This window comes from Ursus arctos, unplaced genomic scaffold (assembly GCF_023065955.2).
Source record: "Ursus arctos isolate Adak ecotype North America unplaced genomic scaffold, UrsArc2.0 scaffold_8, whole genome shotgun sequence".
Classification (NCBI taxonomy): Eukaryota; Metazoa; Chordata; class Mammalia; order Carnivora; family Ursidae; genus Ursus; species Ursus arctos.
Genome location: NW_026623100.1, coordinates 35,428,171 through 35,448,597, shown reverse-complemented (window position 1 = coordinate 35,448,597; position 20,427 = coordinate 35,428,171). Strand labels below are relative to the sequence as shown.

The following is a 20,427-nucleotide window of genomic DNA, read 5'->3' as shown; positions in this document are numbered from 1 at the left end:
TGATGAGGGGTGCCTGGGTGGCACAGTGGTTAAGCGTCTGCCTTCGGCTCAGGGCGTGATCCCAGCATTATGGGATCGAGCCCCACATCAGGCTCTTCTGCTATGAGCGTGCTTCTTCCTCTCCCACTCCCCCTGCTTGTGTTCCCTCTCTCGCTGGCTGTCTCTATCTCTGTCGAATAAATAAATAAAATCTTTAAAAATAAAAAATAAATAAATAAAAGAATGTTGATGAAAGAAACATTCCTTACTGTTTTGATGATTACAGCTTTGTAACATAGCTTGAAGTCCAGAATTGTGATGCCACCAGCTTTGGTTTTCTTTTTCAACATTCCTCTGGCACAAAAACAGACACATAGATTAATAGAACAGAATAGAGAACCCAGAAATGGACCCTCAACTCTATGGTCAACTAATCTTTGACAAAGCAGGAAAGAATATCCAATGAAAAAAAGACAGGCATTCTCTTCAACAAATGGTTTTGGGAAAATTGGACAGCCACATGAGAAGAATAACTGGTACATTTTCTTATACCATACACAAAGATAAACTCAAAATGGATGAAAGACCTCAATGTGAGACAGGAATCCATCAAAATCCTAGAGGAGAACACAGGCAGCAACCTCTTCGACCTCAGCCGCAGCAACTTCTTGCTAGACACGTCTCCAAAGGCAAGGGAAACAAAAGCAAAAATGAACTATTGGGACTTCATCAAGATAAAAAGCTTTTGCACAACAAAGGAAACAATCAAAAAAACTAAAAGGCAACCTATTGAATGGGAGAAGATATTTGCAAATGACATATCAAATAAAGGGCTAGTATCCAAGATCTATAAAGAACTTATCAAACTCAACACTCAACAAATAATCCAGTCAAGAAATGGGCAGAAGACATGAACAGACGTTTCTCCAAAGAAGGCGTGGCCAACAGACACATGAAAAAATGTGCAACATCACTTGGCATCAGGGAAATATAAATCAAAACCACAGTGAGATACCACCTTACACCAGTCAGAATGGCTAAAATTAACAAGTCAGGAAACAACAAATGTTGGCGAGGGTGTGGAGAAAGGGGATCCCTCCTACGCTGTTGGTGGGAATGCAAGCTGGTGCAGCCACTCTGCAAAACAGTATAGAGGTTCCTCAAGAAGTTAAAAATAGAGCTACCCTCTGACCCAGCAATTGCACTACTAGGTATTTACCCCAAAGATACAAATGTAGTGATCCGAAGGGGCACCTGCACCCCAATGTTTGTAGCAGCAGTGTCCACAATAGCCAAACTATGGAAAGAGCCCAGATGTCCATGGACAGATGAATGGATAAAGATGTGGTATATAGATACACAGTGGAATATTACTCAGCCATCAACAAGGATGAAATCTTAACCATTTACATCGTTGTGGCTGGAACTGGAGGGTATTATGCTGAGCGAAATAAGTCAATCAGAGAAAGGCAGTTACATGATCTCACTCATATGTGAAACATAGGGAACGGCGCAGAGGACCATAGAGGAAGGGAGGGAAAACTGGGAAGAAATCAGAGAGGGAAACAAACCATGAGACACTCTCAACTCTAGGAAACAAACTGAGAATTGCTGGAGGGGAGGGGTTAGGGGGATGGGGTGACTGGGTGACAGGCATTAAGAAGGCACATGCTGTGATGAGCACTGGGTGTTATATGCAACTGATGAATTACTAAACGCTACTAATGATGTACTATATGTTGGCTAATTGAATTTAAATAATAAAAAAAAGAAACATTCCTTTTCCTTTTCATTCAAGACACACAGCTTTTTCTCTCTAGTACCATTGTTTTGACTTGGGTATAATCTGTTTGCCTTTCTGCTCTCTGCTCCCCATGGGAAGCACGGTCAGGGTCTGCGCCCACCTCCTAAAAGCATACTGGGAGGGCTCCCCGCCTCGGCCGCCTGCCTCACCCCTCCCGGTCCGGCCCCACCACCACTCAGCTTCCTCTCCCTGGCACCTTCCTCTTCGCTCATCTCTGTGTGTTTCCAGTAACTGATAGTTTGCTTAGTGAGCTGAAATGAACTTCAAATGCTTGTTTAAAATGATCTGTCAATAAAACGTGTAGCTTGAAATGCTTCATAAACTCTAAAAATTCCTGCACGGGCAGCATCCGCCTGTTGATTCATTTTTTGGCCTCTTGACAACCACTCGAATCTGTGGCAACAGCTCAAAGATAGAAGATTCCAGTCACCAAGCACCAGGGCTTCCTCTGGGTTTGACTTCAGCCTGAGCTGTCTTGAGCTACAGAGATCTACATCCCTTTCTCTGAGGCAAGAACCTGAAGGAACTTTCTCACTAAATTATTAAGAACCCATCCAAGCTCCACTGGGGACAAAGCAGTTTGAGAGCGGGCATTCTCATTATCTGGACGCAGACTGGCCGAGCTGTCAGCAGCAGGGCCTCCTTCATATTTCTTTGCCTTCACCTCCTGGGATCCCCACAGGTCCTAGAGAGACGGTGAATGTCCAGGTTGGAGCATGAACCCGTTCATATCCCATCCCACATATTCTTCTTACAATGTCCTATAATGTGGACACTCCTCCATCAAGAAATGGAGTCTGTATTCCCTCCCCTTGAACTTAGGCAGACCTTTGAACTCCTTGAGCAATAGAAGGGGGAGGATTGATGCTACATAACTTTGGAGGCTAGGTTGTAAAAGTCACCATGGTTTCCATCTGGCTCTCTCTCTCTCCAGATCTATACCTTGGAGTCCGGAGCTGACATGTAAGAAGTCCCCTACCCTGAAGCTGCCCCACTAGAGAGACCAGATAGAGAGACGATAAGGAGAGAGAAGTTAAAGGAACCTCAGATCCTTAAATCTTCCCAGCAGCAACCACCAGGCCTGTGAGTGGGCGAGTGAGTGATGTTTCAAATGCTTCTAGCCCCAGGCTTCAAGCTGCCCCACCGAGGTGAGTAGGCCCGCTGTGCCCGGAGCTCCTGACTCACAAAATCTGTGATCATAATAAATGGTAGTTTACATCACTACATTTTGGAGTAATTTGTTAGGCAGCCAAAGCAATTGGAACTCAACTGTATGTCAAACTATAAAGTAGATCCCACTGTTACCAGGGTGACTGCAGCTATCCAACCGATCCATTGTGTGTTGATGTTATCAGTCCTTCCCTCAAAGTGGTGGGATTCTCAGAAGATGCTGCATTCACCAGCAAAGCCTTGGTTACTGGCCTGGGTCGGCTCATAGTCTACACGCTCTTCAGCTGAAACGGGCTTGGGGCCTCCTAATTATTATTATATGTCACTAAGGCTTCAAGTAACTAAGCTGCAGCTGGCTATCCTGCAGAGATGCTGGAAGAAGGCAACCCTTTGACAGAGGGACTTCTTTACCAAAAGTTGTTTTGCTAGATAATAATTGGATGCATGCATTTTAAATTGTTCCCTTAATCAACTAGAAACCCATTATGCACCCCATATTGGGTGCTATGGAGGATGTATCATTCCAGACCTCTCTATGAGTTTTAATGTTTTCAGCTGTAAGAGACAGAAAACCCTATTAAAAATGACTTTAAACAATAGGGAAATTTATTCAGCACAGGGCAGCTCCAGAGTTGATTCATTCAGTGGCACAACAATGTCATCAGGAATCCGGGTTGCTTGCACTTTTCTGCTCTATCATCCTTGGTGGGTCCTACTCAGACTAACTTGCCTCATGGTCCCAACATAGCTGCCACAGTTCCAGGCATCAACATGCAGGCATCAACGGACATCCAAGACAATAACCAGAAGGAGAAAAGGGACTGTTTCTTTGGTATCTATTTCTTGACTAGACTACTTGCGGTTCACCCTGTGGAGCTGGGCACAGGGCCCCTCTGAAGACATGAAGGTGGACAGAAAGAAGTAGGACATAGGTAGGCATCATCCAACAGTGTCTGCTCCAAACTCTAAATCTGGTCAGGGAAGATAGGATTAACAAAGGAGACAACTAGACTCGTTACTCTCTCTCTCTCTCAGCACTTAAAGTTTCTCTCTTGCTGCTTCCTCCTTCCTGTGAGGATTCCATAAGGAAGAGTGTCTGTTCAAAGTTCTAGCTACAATGTCCTCAGCTCTTGGAGAAAATGCATGACTCAAAGAGCTAAAAATCTAAGCCTTATCTTTTCTAAAGATCACCTGCTTGAATACACTTGAGCTCTCATTTCAGGATAAAGTAGGATTCTCCTCTTGATTGACACTCCTTGTAGGAAGAACTGGTTTGCTGACCATTGCCAGTGGAGAATGGGAAGGCCCAGAGAGGGGAAGGTGGGAAGGCATTTGCCATTTATCAAGCTGTGAAGCGTGGCTGCCACTCATCTCCTGGAGCAGGGAACTGGAAGGCTAAATCCAGGCCACCACTTTTTTGCATATGGTGCACAAACTAAGAATGGTTTTTACATTTGTTAATAGCTGAAAAAAAAAACAAAAACAAAAGAAGACTATCTCATAACATGTGAAAATTGTATGAAATGCGAATTTCAGTGTCCATAAATGAAGTTTTTTGGAACACAGCTGTGCTCATGCATTTACATATTGCATTTGGCTGTTTTCCCATTATAATAGCAAAATTAAGTAGCTATGACTCAGACCAAATGGCCCCTGAAACCTAACATATTTACTCTCTGGCCCTTTGTATGAAAAGTGTGCTGACCCCTATCTTGGAGGAAAAGTCCTGATGGGGTCTCCTGATGGAGGTGGCGTGGGGGGTAGGGTTAGGGAACCATGACTAAAGCCTCCAGAGCAGCCAGTCCTCTACCCCTTTGCCGACAAGGTTCTTCCTTCCCATCTGAGCAAGAAAGGAACATTCCATCTAATCCATTTAGAACAGGGTTCTCAGACTGGCTACACATTAGAATCACTTAGGAGCTTTTTTAAAAATACCAATCTGTGGTCCCCAGCCAGACCAATTAAAGCAAAATCTCCAGGATGGCCCAGGTATCCACGTCTTTCAAAAACTCCCGGGTGATCCCAAAGTGCTGTCAAGTTTGAGAACCCCTGCTAGAGGCTTGTGCCGAAATCAGGCCTGGTCTCTGGAGTTTTTTCTAAACACACACGATCACCACCCTTAGGCAGGTGTTTGGGGAATAGCACAGGAGCTCACACGAGGGTGGAGCAAGGCAAGAAGACATGGCGAAGCCAGCTGCGGTTAACCCCATTTTTACAGGTGCACACTCAAATGACTTCACCTGTGTACAGGTGGGTCCACAGGTTTCCCAGGCTGAGGAGTCCTTGCCACCTGAGATCTCCTCATGTAACGGAGAAAACACAGTGTCTCATCCTAACTGCCACTCACTGGCTTACTTTCCTTCACCCCAGAGGGGGCAAACAAGAGCCTGGTCTCTGCCTCACCCAGGGACAGTGTGGATGAACGTCTCTCTCCATGACACCAAAGACCTCCCTTCTCCTTGGCGTGGAGTTGAAGATGAACCACGTGTCTTCTTTCCTTCACCCCTCGCTCAACAGATAATTGCTAAGCACCAACACTTACCACACACTGACGATTTTTAAAATACAATGATGAATAAGCACCCCAAAGGAGCTCACAGACTAGGGGAAAAGACAGCCAATTAACCCAAAGTAGGAAATGCTGTAGAAGAACCAGTTTTGGGAGGAGTCCTTAATTCTGTTCTAGAAAGTTAACATTTGAGATGGCTTATAGATATCCTGGTGAAGGCGTCTCGTTTGTGTTTGTATATGTGAATCGAGTTCAATGAAGAAGTCAAAGCTGAAGATATTAATTAGGGAGTCGTCAGCATATTGGTGACACTGGGTAATAGGCGGATGAGACCAAGGGGACTGGGAAGGGGTTACCAGAAGGTTTAAAAGCAAACCAGAAGAGGGCACATCAGGGAACCTAAACAAGGTGGCTGTTTCCAGCAGGAGGAGGGAGGTAATCTTGTTGGATGCTGACAAACAGTCCAGTAAGAGGACAGCGGAAGAGGATGGAGGTTATCGGTGACCCAGACAGAGCGGCTTCAGTGAAACAGTAGAGGCAGAATCCAGACAGCGGTGGGCTGAAGAGCGAATGTGAGGTGGCCAAGTGGAGGCAGGGCGTGTAGACACCTCTCTAGGAGGTTCTCACTGACAGGGAGCAAAGAACTGGGATGGCAGGAGGATGCAGGGTCAAAAGGGAATGTATGTTGTTTTGTGTTAAGGTGGAGATATGACAGCATGTTTCTACGTGGGGAAACGGATCCAGGAGAGAGAAGATGGATGTGTGAAAGAAGGTGAGTTAACCACAGGAGTGAAGTTGCTGAGAAGGGAAGGAATTCTGGGCAAAAATGGGCAGATTTCCCTCTGTGGTGGGAGGAAGATGGAGAATGTGAATACAGGTGTGGAGAGGCTGGTAGATTGGATGGTAGAAAGACGGTGTTTCTGTCCCAATCCTTCAACTCTCTTTGAATTATGCAGTAAGTTTCACCAGCAGTGGCAGTTTTAAGACAGCGGAGTTTTAAGAAAGGAGAAGAGAGTATAAAATAGCCACTTTGATGAATTGCAAAGCAACCCTACTAGGGAAACATAATGGGGTAGCTAGGCTGCGATGAATGCATATTTAAGGTAAGGGGTCATGGACATTTAAATGGGAAAAAAAAAATTGCCCCATTGTGTGATTTTCCCCAACTACGTTCAGCTGCAGCAACGTGAAGAGTTGGGCTCAACTACAGTTGTGATTGTGCCAAAAAAATGTAACAGGGAAAAGAGGGAGTGGTTATGATAAAGCACGGATTCTAGAGTAGACAAGAAGGGAAGTGAGGCCAAAGGGAGAGAGGAACAATGACAGACCCCATAGGGGCCGTGGATGCATGGTCCTGGGGGGCTCAGGGAATTCTGCAGTGTGGGTGCCAGCGAGCCGAAAGAATAGATCATTCTCAGAGGAGGGAATCCTTGAAACCAAATTTTAGAGATAAGAGCAGTTGGGGGCGACAGTATGGCCTAGGATGTAACCATGAGAGTGGAGGGCTGAACTGGGTTGCAGAAAGAGATTTTTGGAGGTGAGGTCAAGGAACAAAAAAGCCAGGGTGTTGGATGGATCATGCAAATAGATGCATTACCTTATTTTACCCCCACAGCAGCTCATGAATTGTCCCACTTGACAGATGCGGAAACGGCCCCAGAGATATTCAGCAATTTGCCCAATGTAACATGACTAATAACTTCCAGAGAACTTGGGCTCCCCTGACCTCTAGTTCAGGGCCCGCTCAATTTCCTGTGTCACAGATCCAAAGCTCAGGAGAGCCAGCTCCCTAATTTTCACTTTGGATGAAAATCCAACTTTAAAGGTTTGGCAGGTGTCACTTTTCCTGACTCCCAGGCATTTGGCATTGGTTGGTATATGTTTCCAGAGATACTTTTCTGCATGGAGAATAAAAAAGGGAACATATTTCGGTTTGACTAAGAAACATGTAATCCCGAGGACTCTACACATTTTTTAAACTTCCAAATAACAGAGATCTGTGCAAATGGGAAAGACAGGAAAGTACTGAGTTGGTTAAAAACATGAATTTTATTGCAAAGGGGCCTTTTAGGTTATAAGACCTATTCACATAATCCCAGGAGGAGGGAAAAAGGATTTTGCAAGGCTCTCCCGCACTGAGTGGAGCTCTGTATTTCAGAGGGGCCCTCATGTCTCACAAGTCAGAAGCTTTGCTCTGGAGTCTTCTGTGTGCATAAGTAGGCGCAGTGGAATCAGCCCCAGTGGCCTTGAAAGCCACATTCAACATCAGCAGGAGTCTTTGCTCTGGCAAAGCCTCTCACATATGGGTCTGGAGGAAAAGAAGATGTCCCCATAGCCCTTATCACTATCAGAAATGACCTTGTTAATGGCTTACATATAGCTACTTCTATGTTTGTGCCATAAGGTCAAGGACATTGGTCACTGCTGGATCCCCAGCTCTTACAATAGTGTCTGGCATATAGCAGGAGATCAGTAAATAGTCTTTGAGGGGCTATATTTAGTTTCCAACTCAGACCTATTGTGTTAGCCACCAGCCAGACAACAGGGTAGGTCACGGCGTAGGGAAAGCCAGCTAGCCGGCCTCAGTCAGCTGCCCAGTGGTCAAAGGTTATTGCCATATGGCCATAGAGGAAGTCAAGAACATCTGTCCTATTTATATCTCTTCCCAGTGTTTTTGACATTTCTTTGTTTGTTTGTTTGTTTGTTTGTTTGTTTGTTTTAAGCAGGCTTCATGCCCAGTGTGGAGCCCAAGGCGGGCTTGAACTCATGACCTTGAGATCAAGACCAGAGCTGAGATCAAGAATCAGACACTTAACCGACTGAGCTACCCAGGTGACCCTGTTTGTTTTTAATAATGAGTATTAGAATGAACTTCTGTGCCAAATGGCCAATCTCATTGAATCCACCGAATATCTTCCCTATCCAAATCTTCCGTAAGTAATCATTATTACTAGTGGCTGTCGTTCACCGGGTGTATCACCATGTGCCACACATATATTATCTCAGTTCTTAAAGCAACTTTTAGGTCTGGATTTAGTTGGATAGGATTATTGTCCCGGTCTTACTGATGAAGAAACTGAGGCTTGGAGAAGGGAAGGAACTTGGTGTGGGGCATATAGCTCTTAAGCAAGGGACGCAAGATATGAGTCAAGTGAATTCAAAGCCCATGCTCTTCACCGCCACCGTATACTGCCTCTCACAAGGTAACAAAATCAGTGAATTGCCTGTTTTTTCCTCTTATATCAAAATTTCACAAGAAAGGACATCAAGCCCAAATTCTATCAGACCCAGATTGTTCAGTTATTTGCTGGGAAGCAGCAAAACTGCCTTTCTGAGTTGACTGGGCCACAAAGGTCATCTGTTCCTGGTATGCTATCACAGACCAGAACTAAAGTGGTGACCAGCCGTGCCAACCCTTAACTGCCCCAAAATAATGCAGATGGAGGCAGCAGCGTAAAAGGAAATTGTGTTTTCATCCATGTATGGTCTTCTCTCTATGGGTCTACCTTCCCCCTCTGTCACTTGTCTTGGGAGGAGATGGGCATAGGTGAATCAATTTACAGGAATATTCCAGCATTTCAGGAAGGTACCATTTCTAAGGCCCCTGAAACAATGATCCTCTTCGTCTTAATGAAACCTTCGTTAGGTCAGGTGTCCATTCCTCCACCTAGGAAAGACCAAGGCCCATCTCAAATTCTTCTCGATGATATTTTAAGTAACAAAGTTACCTGTTAGCAATGGCTCCTGGCATTCTCCAAGGAAGTAGTTGTCCTGTCAGGGTGAAAAAGAAAATCTGTTCTCTCCTGTTAGATTTGTAGTTTCCTATAAAACCTTGGTAGGGGCCATTGCCTCATCCAGCATCCATCTCTTCTCTGGAGCCCTCAGACCTTACCAGGTAAACCGTCACGTTAACTCCTACCACAATGGCATCCCTGTCCCACTGGATGGAAATAAACCCTGGAACTCCATCTAAAGGGGGTCAGAGTCCGGACTGATTTAGAAAGGATGAAAGTCTCCCAGTGCCCATTTTTTTAGAAAAGAGTTTTGCAAATTCCACCCTCTTCGAAGACCCACCCCACACCATTTTTTAATGGCCACCTCCCAGAAAGCCATGCAGTAGCCCTCAGCTTTCCATCAAGGCTGACAGTCCAAAATCAATCTCTCATCTGCTCCACTGGCAGTGCACTCCACTTTGGGTGCCAAGAAAATGGTACTTTAGCTGAGAGGGTTCAAGCGGAAAGGAAAAGATACATAACTGCAGCTGTGCTGAGTCATGACATCAGGGTCTGGAAAGTGAAAAAGGTATGGGATGGAGAAAGGGGATGGGTGTTTTCTTGGAAACCATCTCACACGGTCCAAATTAAACAGGCTGTTTCTTCAAGTCCACTTTCCATCGCTGGCCCTTCTCTCTACTAATTCTTACCTCTCCTAAGATCTCTCTCCCTCAACCCAATGTCTCACTTCCATCAGAGTCTAGGGGATTCTTCTGATCCTCCAGCACCTGAAATGCCCACATAAATTGGTATCACCTGTCTCATTCTAAAAATGCCAAGAGTAGATCAAGGCCCACATCTTCTCTTTCCTAAAATTGCGGCATCTCCAGTATCTCTCTTTTCTCACCAGTCCCGGAACTTACTGACTCAATTATCCATTTGAGCACTCAAGACTCTGTTCAGCACAACAGGGACTATAGCTCTTTCCTCCTGACTTTTCTCAGATTGTTTCATGCATGTATCTTATCTTCCTGGGGAAACCATAAGCTCTCTGGAGTCTACAACTGGGTCATGTAGTCTTTTTATATGTGATACTGTGTATCCTTATGGTTCTGAATAGATCAGGAAATACTTAAATTTTTGAAGCTGCATTAAGCTACACAGAATTAAAGAGAGGCACACAGCAAAACATGAAGCCACGGGGCACTCATCAGGAAGATGGTTAGCGGCCTCCGATTTCAGGTGAATAAACCCTAGGATGGGCTCAAGGTGTGTGCCAGAATGACACGAGCTCTACCTGTTACAGCAGATAAGCTGACAAAGCATTCAAGGCTGGATTGAGTGGCTGCGCTGGAATGGGGAAAAGGAGGAAGAGCCCTACTTCATCTGGACCCAGACTCAACACCAAACCGTTGGCTGAGCCATGCTGCCAAAATGGCAGAGCTTCCCAGGAATAGGTGCCAGGTTCACGGGACTGCTCATTAATTCATTTTTGCACTATTTTACGTCTCCATGATCATCCAGGTTTCAAGGAACGTTTGACCTCAACCACTGCCTATGTTGAAACAAAAAGTAATTCATTAACTTGTCTTGTTGAACAAAGGAAGTCAGAGGCAGCACTGGGAACTTAACTGACAGCTCTAGAATTTCAGGTCTACTCCAGGAATTGGAACCATACTTCTTGTTTTTCTCACTAGCGCATGTGAGCTCTGAGAGGACCTTCTTTCTGTGGGCCTCCTTTACAGATATTAGCAAGAAGGAATTTTCTCGCTACTTTATGAACGGGAGAAATCAGCAACCTGAGAAAAGAGAGAGCTCACTAGAGTGTCCATGAGAGGTTAATGGCAGACTCAGGAGTATCTGTCAGAGATGGGGAGGGGCTTCAAAGAGCCCCCGCTCCACCACTGGTTTTACAGACCAGAAGTCTGAGGCCCAGGAGCTTTTGTGACCTCCCCAAGGTCACACAGCTTGATAACAATGTTCTTGGCTTCAGTCTCTTCATCTCCGGTCCCAGGTTTTCCCAGCACAGCAGGAGGAAAAGAATGCAAAGAATAAAGAAGTGGGGTAAAACTCTGTGTTAAAATTTGATTGGCGTTGGGGGGCTCATCGAGTTAAGCGTCTGACTCTTGGTTTTGGCTCAAGTCATGATCTTGGGGTCCTGAGATTGAGCCCCTCCTCCGGCTCTGTGCTCAGCGCAGAGTCTACTTATCCTTCTTCCTCCCCCTCTGTGTCTCCCCCTGCTCCTGCTCTCTGTCTCTCTTTCTCTCTCAAATAAATAAATAAAATCTTTAAAAAAATTTTTTTGGTTGGAAAGACAAGATTACATGTGGAATCCAAAAAACAAAACAAAACAAATGAACAAACAACAAAAGCACTTTTTTTTTTTTAGAGAGAGAGACAGCATGAACAGCAGATGAGGGGCAGAGGGAGAGAAAGAATCCCAAGCAGACTCTGTGCCCAGCTCAGAACCCAACATGGGGCTCGACCTCATGACCCTGAGACCATGATCCAAGCCCAAATCAAGAGACGGACACTTAACCGAATGAGGCAGTCAGGAACCCCCCAAACAGATGCTTAAATATGGAGAACAAACAGATGGTTGCCAGAGGGGAGGTGGGTGAGGTGAAATAAAGGGGATTAGGAGGCACAAACTTCCAGTTATAAAATAAATAAGTCACAGAGATGAAAAGAATAACATAGGGAATAGAGTCAATAATATTATAATAACGTTGTTTGGTGACAGATGGTGACTACATATCTCGTGGTGAGCACTGAGTAATTTATAGAATTGTCGAATCACTATGTTGTACACCTAAAACTAATATAACATTGTATGTCAATAAGACTTCAATAATTAAAGGAAAAAAAAAGAAAAACTGATGGACAAGAAGGACAATGTCACTAAGAACTGCAGAAGAGAAGTCCCACAGAACACCTGGAATTGGTTAAGAAGCTCCTACTTGCCAGAAAAATAAGGAGCACCAGACCCAGCATGTTAGTTTTCTAGGGCTGCCATAACCAATACCACAGACTAGGTGTCTTAAACGACAGAAATTTAATTTCTCACAGTTCTAGAGGCTGGAAGTCTGAGACTGAGGTGTCAACAGAGTTGGTTTCTTCTGAGGCCTCTCTCCTTGGCTTGTAGATGGCCGCCTTCTCCCCGCGTCTTCACATGATCTTCCCTCTGTGTCTATCTGTGTCCTCATCTCCGCTACTTCTAAGGATGCCAGTCATATAGGATTAGGACCCACTGCATAGCCTCATTTAGACTTAATTACCTCTTTAAAGATCCTATGTCCAAATATAGTCACCTTCTGAGGTACTAGGGGGTCAGACTGCAACAAATGAATGGTGGGGGGAAGGGGAGACCCAGTTCAGCTCCTAACACCCAGTAATGTTTTCTCCTGAATACACTAGTGGCAAGTTGTCCCGATTCTGCAAAGGGAATTTGGGTTAGTCTGATGGGACATTGGCCTAGAAGCTACAGTGGGGCTGGAGTCCCTCCATCCAGCCACCAGAGCAGGACTGCAGGACTCCCTGAAGAATCACCTGCCACCCTTTCAGGAGCTATTTCTCTGAATCATTCCACGTCCTCCTGTCGGATTCTCTTCACCAATGTCCATGATCTCCATGTGCAAGTACAGAATAAACAGAAGACTTTCTGAGAGAAACCGGGTTCTGCTGGGGCCGGAGTTAAAGAGTAAGAGGCAAATACTGACAAGATGGAGGTTCTGCTGGGGCCCTGCCCTGGGCCCAGGCGAGCACGGCCCCCGGCCTTGAGGTGGGTCAGGCCACTGCCAACCCGGCCAACCTATACCAAGTTGGCGAGCCAGGGGTGGGGCAGCCCCTCCTCCTCTGGCTTCACACTTTCTTCATATTCTTCCCACATCTGCAGCAGCTTCCTGCAGCAAATCTGCTGATGCCTGCCTGTGCTTGGAAAACCACAAGGTCAAAGAGCAAAACAGTACCCCAAATTAGTAGGAAATGTTGTTTTAAGTCTTAAAAATAGTCAGTCTTAAATTCTATAAGAAGCTGGCCATAAAGGTAGCACAGAAGTTCTAGCACACAGGGCGAAGTGTGTGTTGGTTAAAAAAAAAAAAAAAATGCAGGCAGTGGGAGCCATGTTATGAATTATGCCCCGTATTTGGGGCACTGGGACCAGAAGGTTCAAAGTAACACCAAAAATGCTTCTCTAAGCTTTCCTGGACTCATTGGACCATTTACAAATGAGCCTGTCTACCAAAAATGTGCACGTCTCTGTAAGATGAAACTTTGGTTACTTGCTTACCTAAGAGCAAATAGCCCTTTGGCCCCCGTTTGTCAGAAGGAGTAGATAATATTGGACACAAAGAAAAATGCCAAAAGCCACCCAAACCTTTCGCGTTCACACTCCCTTGTAGTTACAGAGTCGGTGGGGCAGGCCGGTCACAAGAGATACGCCCAAATTAGGTAAGGTGACGTCCCACCCCAGAGCTCGATGGCCCCTTGGCTTCGCATTGGTCATCAGCTGTAGTCAGTCTCTAGGGCGTTTTATGGGCCCGGCACAAAGCACCACCTCCATGGAAATTATGACCGGTTCAGGGAATAGCAAATGGTTCCTCATGCCTGGCACCTCCCATGTGTTTTGCTTTGTAGAAAGTGAATTTTTCCTCTCAGTGTCCAACTACACGTGAATTCTAAGGAAGCCTGGTTAACCAGGTGTGTGCTGTATAGGAATCGAAAAACTAGAACACCCAAAGTCCATGTGAGGACCACAGATCATCCAGGTAGAAAGTGTTGTCTTCTCATCTGTTAGTACTTCGCAGATGCCCAACAAAAAGTGAGTGCGAGAATGATCCTGACTAGCTTGGCCCAAACCTCCCACTCCTCAGTGGGAAGGAGAAACGTCCGTGCGGCCTTCAAAGTTCCCAGGGGCCACTCCACACGCTGCCCAGGAAAGTGCAGGAAGTGAACACCCTATTTTTTGATTGTGTGTTTTTTCTGCTAGAACATGAATGGTAATCATTAATAGCCCCATTAGTTTAATGAAAAGGGTTTGAGGCGCTAGGGTGGCTCAGTCCCTTGAGCGTCTGACTCCTGATTTCAGCTCAGGTCTTGGGAGATCGAGCCCTGCCTCGGGCTTCATGCACAGAGGAGAGTCTGCTTGTCCTTCTCCCTCTGTTCCTCCTCCACACTCACGCTCTCTCTTTCCCTCAAATAAACTTAAGAAAATAATAATAAAATTAAAAAGGGTTGGTTTTTGCCCATATAATCAAAATAAAAGTTGACACCAAAGTAAAGAGACTCAGAAGAGCGCCAGTAGGTAAACGCAATTAGACATCCCCAAGACATTCATGGCTTTCTGAGCAACAGAATGTTAATTATTCTGCAAAAGGAGAACAAGGCAGATAAGCACTCATCCGTGGTGACAATACAGTTGGTTGTTTTTTTTTTTTTTAATTCATTAGGGAAATGCTGCCACCAGCCAAGCTCTGACGTTGTTATCCTACTCAGGGAAAAAGTCCAGCCCTGTCGTACTACAGCCTTAAGGAAAGAGCAGGGCAGGATGAATCAACCCACCTACGAGGATAACAATTCAGAAAGGAAATCTGGGTGTAGGAGAGGTTTAAATGTAGCCTCCAGAACCTGGATGAGATGGGAAGTCCCAGCCCTGGAACTGGCTGGAGGCAGGTGAGGAGAACCTTCTACCAGGCCCCCCGACTCCTGCTGTGCCGAGCGCAAGCCCAAACCCCCAGGGCGTGCAGATGAGGTAGACAGCGCAGCCCTGCCCTACCCTTGTGGAAATGACAGTCCTGGGAAGGGGAGACAAATGCCCATAGAACTCTCAGAAAACAACCCAGACCAGGTGTGAGGAGGTGCTGGGTAGAGGCTCCAAGCACACAGAGAAGGGAGGGATGGGTGGCCTGGTTTAGCCAGAGTAGGTTCTCAAAGGAGAAGGCCTTAAACTAGTGTTTAGGGAGACAAATGAGGGAAAGCATTTGGAATGGGAGGAAGAAAAAAAAGGGGAGAAAGAGATTTCTTTATAAAATGGAGTTACATCTAAAGAGTTGGTGGGAGTTTCCTATGTAATGAGTTATTATGTATGGAAATCTCTTGAGAGCCTGGTTCTCTCTCTCTCTCTCTCTCTTCCTTTTTCCCTCTCTCTTCCTATCTGTTAATGTGCATTTTGTCCAGTTATGAAACCAGAGGACATGATTCTGTAATCAGCACTTCAGGAGAGTAGAGGCAGACCTCTGAGGTGGCTCAGAGCCACTTAAAAATTACCATTAGCAAATCGGGGTGACTCTCCACAACCCCCTGTAGGCAGGTAGACCAGGTAGGAGTGGGTTGTGATTCACGCTTCCTCACACCAGAAACCAGGCTCCCTGTGGGATAGGACACAGCCCCTGGCTTCTCCAGAGCCACGGACAGAGACTTTCAGGTGGGTTGGACGAGCTTGCTCATCCCGCCCCCTTCTGAAGGCTGCTGGGACTTCCTGTAAAGGGCGCAGCTCAGGAAGGGAACACCTCATCAAATCTGGGGAATTCAAGAATGAGGCATCAAAGACAGAATTCACTGCACACTTCACCCACCTTCCACAGAACTTCTTTCTGTAACCATCTTATAGGTTCAAAATATAGGTCCCTGAAGTTTGGCCACATGGGTGGGCCTTATCATACATCATCTACTTGTATGCCAAGCGAGGAGTCGGGTGATCTCCCTGAAGTCACAGAGCTAGTGCCTGTCACACTGGAGCCCAGGCTTCCTGGTCAGGACTCCTTTAACAGCCCTGGGTGATATTCATAGGAGCAAGAATCAGCAAACTATTTCTATAAAGGACCAGAAACTATGTTAAGCTTTGCAGCTATTGTAACTACTCAACTCTGCCTTGATAGCTTGAAAGGAGTCACAGACAATGTGTGAACACATGGATGTAGCTCCAATAAAACTTTATTTATAATAACAGGAGGCTGATTGGATTTGGCCCACTGTCTTCAGTTTGCTGACCGCTGAACAAGAGTACTGATTATTTATCAATCCCTTACAATGTTGCAGGTCCTGTGCCGAGCACTTTGCAGGCATTCTCTCAATTAATTCTCAACAGTGCTATGAGATGTGAAAAGTGAGGCTCAGAATGACAGATAAATGACCCAAAGCCTGGAAACTGTAACTGGCAGAGCTGAAAGTCTATCCTAGGTCTTAACCTCAGAGTCTTAGCTAATCATCAATAGAACATAGTAGCTCCCAGATACATTAAAACCTTTGGTTTCAGATGTTGAATGAAACTCCTTTGAAGATTGCTCCTGTCTAGACATACTGAGAGAGTGATTAACCATTCCAGTTTGCCTGGGACCGAGGGGCTTCCCAGGATGCAGGACTTTCCATGGTAAAACTGGGATACCCTCAAGCAAACCAGCATGGTTGGCCACCTTACAATCAGGCATTTTGATGGTCCATTTGTGGCCTGTTCAACTGAACAAAGTAAAGTAGACATTTGTGGCTACCTAAGGCAGGATTTGAACTGAGGCCCCTTGCTCTGACTAGAGCAGAATGCCAGAGAACAAAGTCATATGACAGGCCAAGGGAAGAGGGTTGCTGGGAAGAGAAGAATAACAGGATGAGTAATTTCTCTCAAGAAGCCAAGAGGAAGTCATGTTTATGCTTCCTGGTTGGCCTCAACCATTCTTTCTATTTCTCCTTTCTTTGACTTACTCTTTCAGGGTCCTCGGAGGACTCCCACTGGGGTCTACACACTCTTATTTGCACACTAATCAAATAGGAAAGGAGAAATCACTGGAGAATTGGTCCTGGTGGAGGACCAGTTGGGGCTTTGTGTATCTGAAACACACTTGGGTCCCTTGCCTACTTTTCAAGATGTCCCAATCCAATCTGCTTCCATCGAGAATCTTTTTCCCTTTCCCCTTTTCTATGCTCCCTTATCACTCTGTACATTCCTCCCATAAAATGTGTTGTTCTCATGAGTATATAATCATCAGTTTGGCTTGTCTATCTCCCTGATTAGACTTTGAGCTCAGTGTTGGCCACTCCTGTTCAGCACCATATCCTAGATACCTAGAAAATATGTCAAAAAGAAGTTCTCAGTAAGTGTCCACTGAAAAGGAAACATGTTAGCCTGAGAGGAGAAGAATGAAAAGAACACTCCCGTTAGACTTTTAGGGCACCATGAATGTTCCACATGTTTTATTTTGTTTTCCATAAATGGATACAAACATGATCACCACGTAGCATGCTGAGCATACAGTGGGTATACTTTAAGTTTCTCTCCAGAGATTGGTCCGGTACATTTTAGTCTTTCTGAGCTCTTAAGACCATTCCTTAGGACAAAAGTTAAGCAAAAGAAATAAAAAGTATCCAGACTGAAAGGAAGAAGTAACACTATCTCTATTCATTGATACTATGATCTTGTATATAAAAAATCCTAAGAGGAGCACCTGGGTGGCTCAGTCGTTAAGCGTCTGCCTTCGGCACAGGGCGTGATCCCGGAGTTCTGGGATCGAGCCCCACATCAGGCTCCCCCACTGGGAGCCTGCTTCTTCCTCTCCCACTCCCCCTGCTTGTGTTCCCTCTCTCGCTGGCTGTCTCTCTGTCAAATAAAATATAAAATCTTTAAAAAAAAATCCTAAGAAATCCACTAAAAAATATTATTAGAACTAATAACCAAGTCAGCAAGATTGCAGGATACAAGATCAAAATACATCAATTGTATTTCTATGCACTTGAAATGAATAATCCGAAATTAAGAAAACAAATCAGGGACAGAGTGGCCAACGGCCTGCAAAGCAACATACCTAAGGTTTATTGTCACTATTGCAACACATACTTCACCCATGATTCTCCATCTGTGAGAAAGATACACTGTAGTCAGTGGTAGGAAACCCAGAGAATGTGAAAGGCTACTATCAGAAGTGGATGGAAGAGCAGGCTCAGAGCCTGATCCACAATACAACCACTGCATTTCAATAAGAAAAGATACCTCCTACTCCATTCTTTACTCCTCCTCCTGTAGGGGCAATGATCCCACCTCCCCCCCCCCCCCCCAGTCTCCCAGGTCCTCATTGCCCTGGTATGATGCCAGCATCCCATATGGAGGGGCCCTCCCATGATGCCAGTGATGGGTCCTCCTCCCCTGGGATGATGCCAGTGGGACCCGCTCCTGGAAAGAGGCCACCTATGGAAGGCCACATGCCAATGATGCCTGCACCCGCAGCGATGAGACCTCCCACCTGTCCCATGATGGTACCCATTCAGCCAGGAATGACTCGATCAGACAGATAAGGAGAGGGAGAACCTCTTTATATCCATTTTATATTACTTCTTGTACTTCACCAGGAGATCAAGGTGCTGTGACTCTGGGTGTTTTCTAACAGGATAACCAGGAAGACTTGTCCCCCCTTCCTATCAAAGAGAGAATAGTTTTTGCAGGGGAGTAGTGGGACCAAAAAAAAAAAAAAAAAAAGCAATTTTCATTTGTATTGTGAAATGTGAAAATAAAATTGTCAACTGTTTTAGTTAACAAAAAGAAGAAAGGAAAAAAAGAAATGAAAAATCCATTCACAATAATATCAAAAAGAATAAAATATTTAGGAATAAACTTAATAAAAGAAGAGCAAAATTTATACTCGATTCTAAAAACTACAAAATGGTCTTGAAAGAAATGAAAGAATCTAAATAAATGGAAAAACATCCCATGTTCACAGATCAGTAGACTTAACATTGGTAAGATTGCAAAACTCCCCAAACTGATCTACAAATTCAACGAAAGAACCTATCAGAATTCAGTTAACTTGTGTATAGAAATTGATCAGATAATTGTAAAATTCATATGGAGTTTCAAGGGACCAAAATAGCCAAAATAATCTTGAAAAAGAACGAAGTAAGGTTCACATTTCCCAATTTCAAAATTTACTACCAAACAACAGTAATCAAGACAGTGTGACGCTGGCACAAGGATAGACGTATGAACCAATGAAGTAAAAATAAAAGCCCATAAACAAACCCATACATATATGGTCAAAAAGAACAAGTGTGCCCAGAGTATTCAATGGGGAAGAACACTCTTTCCAACAAAGATGCTAGAAGCCACTTGCAAAAGAACAAAGTGGGAACCTTATCCCGTACTGTACGCAAAAGTCGGCTCAAAACTGGTCATTAAGGACATGCAAATCAAAATCATAATGAGATACCACTTAATAACCACAAGGATGGCTACTACAATATTTTTTAAAAATAATAACAAGTTTTTGTGAGGCTATGGAGAAATTGAAATGCTTTTGTGTTGCTGGTGAAGATATAAAATGATATAGCCACTGTGGAAAATAGTCTGGTAGTTCCTCAAAGAGATAAACCTAGAATTAACATATGAGCCAGCAGTGCCACTCCTGGATACATACTCAAGAGAACTGAAAACATTTGTCTACATAGAAACTTTGGCGTGGATGCGGACAGCAGCGTTCTTTATCATCGCCAAAAGGTAGAAACAACCCAAATGTCCATGAACTGATGAATGTATAAACCAAAAGCAGCATAATCATACAATGGAATATTATTCAACCATGAAAACAAATGAAATATTGACACGCAGTACAATGTGGATGAACCTTGACAACATTATGCCAAGTGAAAGAAGCCAATCATAAAAGACCGCGTATTGCAGGATTCCATTCGTATGAAAGTCCAGAATAGGGAAATCTATAGCAGCAGAAAGTACATGGCTGTTTAGACCTGAGGTGGGGCAGGAAGTTGGGGGTGGGAGGGTTGCTAAAGGGCACAGGGTTTCTTTTTGAAGAGGTAAATGTTCTAAAATGGACTTTGGTGATGGTTGCACAGCTCCGTCTGTATGCTAAAGACCGGTGAATTGTATACCTTAAATGGGTAAATTGTGTGGCATGGGAATTATATCTCAATCAAGCCGTTTTTTTAAAAAAATGAAACTCTGTTCCTGCCCCACACTTCCATACACCCGCACAAAGCCATGCTGTCTCCAGATCTATGCCTGGAACTTTTTAAAAGTATGTCAGCTCCTTCCCTGACTTTAGGAAACTGATCCTTATTTGAGACTTCTGGGCCCTTTTGACAGTTTGAGATAATTGGCCATTTACGCACAAGGGCAAAGTAGTGCTTGGATAATTACGAAAGCCACAGTCCTGAATCACAGGAGTTTGGAGTTTGGAAAAACACGTCAACCAACCCAACAGCCAGGTTTCCGTGAAAGGAGGCCTCGGCTCCTGATAACTCTCAAATACTTCCTAGCT

At 44.7% G+C, this 20,427-nt stretch overlaps 1 pseudogene; it reads left to right on the top strand.

Annotated features, from left to right (window-relative positions):
• Positions 1-17,897: 17,897 nt before the first annotated feature.
• LOC113268819 (U1 small nuclear ribonucleoprotein C-like) lies at positions 17,898-18,451 on the top strand (annotated as a pseudogene).
• The last annotated feature ends 1,976 nt before the right edge of the window (positions 18,452-20,427 follow it).